An 8,017-nucleotide genomic window follows, 5' to 3' on the forward strand; every position below is an offset into this window, starting at 1 on the left:
TAATATTCTCAGTTAAGAGTTAAATTAATATCCTTAAAGCCATCACTACAATCAAGCCAACATATATTCATTGTCTCTGAAAATATCTTCTTGTATGATAATAAGCCAGTGCAAAATCATACTGCCCCTGGCTTTTCCCCCCGTACCCAGTACTTGGAAATCCCCACCTTCATGACTCAGGTTTAACAGCCAAGAAGTACTATACTTTTCAACGAGCTTACTGCACATGCTCCAAAAACCCTATAAATCCTGCCCTCTTCACCCATACTACTGTTGTGTCTGTTTCTTCTCAGAGAAAAATCACAATTTGGTGTTTCTCCCCAATAAATCTATCATGTGTGGTTTGTTGTGTGGTGTGACTTTGTGCCCTTCCTTGGCTCCTGACTACACTTGAAAGATTGATTGCACTTGAAACCCTTTCCTTTGTGGTGTGACTCAGGCTCTCCTGATCATACCTCTCAGGATCAGAGCCATATTGGAACCCTGTACTTTATATCCAGTCCACCCATGACAGGTCAACTTCCAGCTCACTGATTGCTTAGCACCCCATCTACCAGTGGTGATTTGGTAAGTTTCTCCTTTGGTCAGTGTAAGTGCTTCCCCGAGTACAAAGAAGTAACCACTGAGTGTTTAGCACGCCTCTAATAGTCTTGGAGGTAAAGTTTACAGCCACCCTTTTTCACCAACCCCATTACTTAGCCTTTCCTGTGGATAAGACATTATTCTTGAGGTCAGTTTTTTGCCTTGTGGCTTCACGTGAAAGCTCTGGTACTTGTCATCAAATATTCTTGGGCTATTATCCCTGACCACAATTAAGTGTGGTGACGACCCACTTATTAGTTGGTTTTCTCTCAGTCGTCTCTTCATCTTGCAGATTCCCTTGACTATAGACTTATAGACTGTGATGTGTGAGATCTCTCTCTCTCTCTCTCTCTCTCTCTCTCTCTCTCTCTCTCTCTCTCTCTCTCTCTCTCATTCATGGCAGCAGTGTCATCCATACCCTATCACTCTTTCTTTGGTTGCCTGTTAGGAAACATCCAACCCTTCCCCTGGTACCTGACCTAAAGGGCCCCAAACTAATTTGTTTTTGTAATCAAATCTGGCCTTAATATCTCTTAGAAAACCAGTATAAATGGCTGCCTAACAGCACCCTGGATCCCAATATTATTCTTACCAAGAACCTTCTCCATGAGGATCATAGACAAGTCTGGGAATAGGATAGGGTACATGTGAACAAAATCACACAAAACTAATTAATACTGCCCACCCAACTGGGCTGAGGTGACCCCTAACTAGTATCCTGAATAGAATTACAACATTGTTTTAGTGAGAAGTTTATTGCTGTGAAGAGACACTATGACCACAGAAACTCTTTTAAGGAAAACATTTAATAGGGGCTGGCATTTACACTTACAAGTCAGAAGTCTGCTCTATTGTTGTAGTGGAAGAAAGCAAGGGGGTATATAGGCAGACATGGTGCTGGAGAAGCTGAGAGTTCTACTTCTGGACTGACTGGCAGCAAGAACAAAAAGTGACAATGGGCCTGACTTGAGCATGTTGAAACTGAAAGCCACCCCAGTGAAACAACTTCTCTAACAGGGCCAGACCTACTTCAAGAGAAAGACCAACCATCCCAATACTGCTACTCCTTGGTGACCAAGCATTCAGCACTCGGGAGGCAGAGGCAGGCGGATCTCTGGGAGTTCGAGGCCAGCATGGTCTACAAGAGCTAGTTCCAGGACAGGAACCAAAGCTACAGAGAAACCCTGTCTCGAAAAACAAAACAACAACAACAAAAAAACATGTTTATGGTGACCATTCCCTTTCAAACCACCACAAATACCCCTTGGGGCATTTTAGCTAGTGATCAATTTAAAAATTGTCTCATGGCTGCCCTTAAAGTAGTAAAATTACAAAATATCCAAGAGGTCATCCAGGACAAAATGACAACCTGTCTCAGTTCCTAAACTGCCTTACAACGCTCATTTTATAATATAACAATCTGAACCTGAATTATAAAACTCCAGTCAGAAAACAACTTCTCATGACCTATTTCTCTCAAAGTTTCTCTTACTTTAGGACCAAACTTAAGCATCTTGAAAGGGGCCCATGATCCCCACAGGCAGAAATTAAAGTTCTGGCCTTCAAGGTATAAAATTATAAGAGATTAAAGAACCAGAAAACAAAAATTCCAAATGCTGGGTTGATGTGGGATGTTTTTCTGTATATGTGTTGCTTTTATTGGCTAATGAATAAAGCTAATTTGGCTTGTGGCAGGGCAGAATAGAGATAGGTGGGGGATGCGGGAGTAAAGTGAATTCTGGGAGAAAGAAGGTGGTGTCAGGGAGATGCCATGTAGCCACCAAAGGAGAAAGACACCCATAGCAGTACTTGTAAACCACAAGCCTCATGGTAAAATACAAAATAATAGAAATGGGTTAATTTAAGACATAGTGGCTAACTAGAAATATGCTTAAGCTATCGGTCAAGCAGTTTCTGTGCAATTATTTCATGTCTGGGTGGGTGGGAATGAACAAGTAGTCTCTGCTTACACTGGGTTCTGCTTCACCCTGTAGTACCCAATCCCTTTACTTTCCTCTACACCATCCCCTCAGAGACCTTTCATTCTCTGTCTTAGACCTCAAGAATGCCTCTTTTCCATTCCTCTCAACCACCAGACACAAAATGTCTTTGCCTTTCCTTGGACTGGCCTACACACTCACATTTCTACCCAACTCACTTGGACCATTTTACCCCAGAGCTTCTGGGACAACCCACATCTATTTGGCCAGGCTTTGGACTCTGGTTTAATTTCTTTGTCTCTTGCTGAGTTTAAGCTGACACCTCTGCTCTACTAAACTTCCTGTCTGGATAGGGACATAGGGTCTCACCCTCTAAGGTCCAGTTTTCCACCCCTCAGTTTTTTTAACTGGAACTATTACTCTAACTCGCAAGACCATTATCCAAGAAAGAAAATATATAATTCAGTCACTCTCAGTTCTCACAACCAAGGAAGAACTTCCTAAGAGGCTGCTTTCTTATACTCTTGTATCCCCTCTTTCTCACTTCTTCCTCACCCCCTATATGAGGCAGTCTTTGGCCCACCCACATATGCCCCTCTTTGATCTCATTGCTAAAACTTTTCATAAGCTTCAACAGGCCTTCCTCTAGGTCCCAGCCCAACACCTTCCAAATCTAAGTTGCCCCTTCTTTCTCTATGTTGCAAAGATGGGGTGATATGCCCTTGGGGTCCCAGTCACTAACTGGGACCCTCTTTTATGTCTTTTGAATACTTATCAAAACTATAGGACCATATTACCTAAGGCTTAGCATCTTGTCTATCCACTCTGGCTGCAGCTGAACTCCTTATTAGTGATTCAAAAAAGTTAACCTTTGGGCCACCTACTACTGTCTTCTTTTCTCAACACCAGTCCTATCTCCTAACATACAAAGGCCTCCCAAAAAAGTCTTCTTCCTAAGTTCTCTTCTTTCAGGGAGTATTGATACAGGATGTCACACTCACCTTTCATCTATCCCCAACTCTCAATATTTCAAACCTTTCCTTGTCAACCCTTGTCAAACTGTGATAGTTTGAATGCAATTTGCCCAGATAGACTCATAAGGAGTGACATTAATAGGAGGTGTGGCCTTGTTAGACATGGTGTGGTATTGTCAGAGCAATTGTGTCTCAATTGACTTCCTGTTACCTTCAGATAAAGATGTAAAACTCTCAGCTCCTCCCCAGAGCCATATCTGCCTGTGTGCCACCATGCTTTGCCACTAAGCTAATTGTAGACTAAACTCTGAACTGGTTGCCACCTCCAATTACCGTTTTCCCTTTTTAGAGTTTTCATGGTCATGGTGTCTCTTCACAGTAATAAAACCCTAACTAAGATACTCCCCATCTCATTTATGCATTAAGACCCTAGAAGAGCGACTATCTCATTTTACATACATATATGAGGGTGAAGTACCTTAGACCACCTACACCTGGTATACAAATGGCAACTCCTTCCTACCTGAGGGGGTCCAAAAAGGGTGGGATGTACTATTATCTTGGAAATCAAAGTGATAGAGGCAATGCCTTCCCAACCTAGATCACAGATCAACAAGCTAACCTAATAGCTGTTACTCATGCCTTTCCACTAGCAAAGGAACAATCCCTAAATCTCTACATGGATTCCAAGTGTGCCTTTCATATTCTTCTCTCACATGCAACCATTTATAAGGAGCAAGGACTACTAACAAAGGACCACTAACTACTAACAAATAACCAACTCAGACCAAACAAGGGCCATGCTAAAGTCCTCCCATCTCCAAAGACTGTAGGAGTTTCCCACTGCTGACGACACCAAACAGACAATTCTGTCATCTCCAAAGGAAACAACTGAGCCAGTGAGGCAACTAGAGTTGCAACTCTTGGAGGCCTGGTGCCGTGGGAAGGTGTGTAGCTAGCAACTACCTGCCTAGTGGGGCGTGGCTTCATAGACTATTTACCTGGATACAGAAGCGCATCCAGCCCCTTCCTCTCTGTTTCTCCCCCTGAACCCTGGTTGTGCTGGCTAGATTTGTTTGGATCTCATCTTTATCTATCGTTCAAGCAGGGAATCCTGATTTGTAAGTTTTCCTTATTAATAAACACCTGTATATTTCTTAGTTCTGAGCTAGTGTGGGATTCCTTTTATTAAGCATCTGATCTCGCCACCATTACTTGGCACCACGTTGGTTTGAACTTCCTGTCCTCCTCCTGGCTGGAGGTTGAGCCCTCCCACAGCCCGGACAGATTTGCTTTTTCCTGAACGGTATTTTTTTTTTTTTTTTTTATAAAATACCCATCACAAGGGAGTTTGCAGCATGAGAGCTGGAGCGCAGATAGAAGTGCTGTTTGTCAGCCACTGAAAACTCCCTAGAATGTCTCAGTGGATGCTGCCAAGAGGCCCGGGAACCTCTGCAGCAGCAGGGTGGACGCCCAAGGCGAGTTACGCTGTTTGTCAGCCACAGGAAGCTTCCTGGGTTTCTGTTCTCTGTGTATGGAATTGATTTTCTTCCTCTGTGTATGGAATTGATTTAACTACATCTAACCTCTTGAGAGACTCATTTTTTCCCCAGTTGTTTAAAAAGTATCAGGGCAGATTGTACTTTCAGGATCTGTCATGACACCGGTCCATTGATTATGGTCCCGACTTGGAAACATCGCCATCTGCTGGTTTACAGGTAAAATGGCAGATTTCGTTTCAAATGGGACTTTTGCAGCAGTTTTCGCTGCCCCTATGGAAGAAATCACAAGAGGCCTATATGCCTATGGAGATACCTCAATTTACTGGTTATTAGGTTTCAGTTTTCTTCTCCATATTATATTATTAAGCAAGAATATGGCACTAGTTCACAGGATTAATATACTCGAAAATCAGAGATTATCTGAAAAAGTGATTTTTTTCCTATCATGGCAAAATTGACTCCATTATCTAAGGGTACTAGGAAGTTACCTGAAAGGATCCAGGCTGTTGAATTTGACCTTCAGAAGTCATCACAGAGTTTTGATAAGGTGACATACAGAATGTACCTCCAGGATGGCAGTTTACACGATATCCAAGAGCAGTTCAAGGAGACGATGTTATCTTTGAAGGGAAACATTAAAACCTTGAAATCACAGGTGCAGAATGGGGACTAGAAAATTGATACCTTAGGGAAATCACTAGAAACATATGCAGGTCAGGAGATTCGGGATTTACAAGAGACAATGATAAAAAGATTTGAAATGATTGAGGAAATTATTAGTGCTGATGAACAGGATAGGATACAATGTCACCAACTCTAATACCCTGTAATTTACTCTAACAAAGCATCAACTTCTAAAGGCTCAAAGGGAGCCAAAGAAGGTAGATGGATGCCAATAGGAATAAATGGTCTAAAAGAAATTAAGCATGCTGTAATTACATATGGCTTGCACTCTGCATTTATTAAAGAAATGATAAGGAATTGGGCTTCTAATGTCAGGGCAACCCCTCATGATTTCTCTCAGTTAGCGTCAGCGATGTTAGATGACGAACCTTCCTTGATGTTTGGAATTTATTTCAGAGAAGAATACAAACATATGGAACAGCAAGGAAGAGCAAAAGGTGTGGAGGTTTCCCAGGATCAAATTCTTGGCATAGGTGTATGTGCCGATCCACAGATCCAAGCTCTTTATGAGAAAGAAGTATTGTCCCTATGCCACAAAGCAGCCTTGAATGCTTGGGACAGAATACCAGAACCAGCAAAACTCCTGATCTGATGATTCATTTAAACAAAACTTTAGGTGGTGACAAAGATTTGAATAGTCCTAGAGAATTAACAGCTGAAGCAGAAAAGGAACTGACAATGGTTGAGGAAATATTGCAGGAGGCACATGTGGATAGGATGAATCCAAATCCAAATTAGTTGTATTCTAGTAATATTGCCTTCCAGAATTTCTCCTATAGGAATTTTAATGCAGAGGGAAGATATTATTTTAGAATGGATCTTTTTAGCCATATAAACTAAGTAAAAAATAAAAACTTATGTGGAAAATGTCTCTGAATTAAATACAAAAGGTAAATTGGAACTTAATCATTTAGAAGGTATAGATCCAGCAGAAATTATAGTGCCTTTTACTACTGATGATAATAAAAAAACTTATGGGAAGACAATGAACCATGACAAACAGCTTGTGCTAATTTTTGGGAGAAAATAATAGCAATTATCCCAAAAATGATAGACTTAACCTTATAAAGATAACTTCTTGGATTCTTCCTCGAACTGTACGTGATGATCCAATAACTGGAGCCCGTACGTTTTATACTGATGATAATAAATCAGGGAAGGCAGGTTAAAATCAGACAAATTAAATAAGGTAGAACAAAGCCCTCATACTTCTGTCCAGAAGGCAGAATTATATGCTATTCTTATGGTGCTAAGGGATTTTAAAGAACCCCTTAATATAGTTACTTATTCACAATATGCAGAAAGAGTTATCTTGCATATTGAAACCACTGAATTTATATCAGATGATACAGACTGACTTCATTGTTTATCTAGGTACAAGACATAATCAGAAATAGGCTTTGTCCTATGTACATAACACACATCCGATCCCATATGGTTCTGCCAGGTCCTCTAGTGCAAGCTAATGCAGATATTGATCAGTTATTGATTGGAAGTGTGTTGCAGGCCTCAGAATTTCATTAAAAACATCACATCAACAGGAAAGGTTTAAAGAAAGAGTTTTCTATTACATGGCAACAAGCTATGGAGATTATAAAGAGATGCCCTACTTGCTCTTTCTATAATCAAACACTGCTGCCTGCAGGAAGTAACCCAAAACATACTCAAACAATAAAATCTGGCAGATGGATGTGTTCTACTTTATGGAATTTGGTAAATTAAAATATGTACACCACATCATAGACACGTATTCAGGTTTTCAATGGGCAACTGCCTTGAGCTCAAAAAAGGCTGATTTGGTAATCACATATTTATTGGAAGCTATGGCCATCATGGGTATACCTGAACAAGTATAAAGATAGACAATGGCCTGGCTTATGTATCTGACAAATGAAATGGGTTTTTTGCTTATTATAATATAAAGCACATTACAGGTATACCAAATAATCCTACAGGTCAGATAAGGAAAGATCTTAGCTTCCTGATTTCTAGGACAGTGAAGAAAAGGAGGCAGAGACTAGTTTAGCTAATAAAAACTTTCCTCTGTATTCACCAGTACATACACCTTTCCTGTTCAAAACCCAACCTTGCAAGATCATACAATAAACTGATTTTGATGAACAGCCAAAGTATTATTATTATTGTAAGTGTATATGAATTGTATTCACAGGCACATTTGCTATGGTGTTTGTGTATATGTGTGTATAGATCAAAAGACAGCTTTGCAGACTAGGTTCCCTCTTCATGCAGGTTCTAGCATTCAACTCTGGTCATCAGGCTTGCCCACAAAGTACACTTGCCCATGGGAACATCTTGCTCTCCCTAACTATTCTAT

This window comes from Microtus pennsylvanicus, chromosome 8, assembly GCF_037038515.1.
Source record: "Microtus pennsylvanicus isolate mMicPen1 chromosome 8, mMicPen1.hap1, whole genome shotgun sequence".
Lineage (NCBI taxonomy): Eukaryota > Metazoa > Chordata > Mammalia > Rodentia > Cricetidae > Microtus > Microtus pennsylvanicus.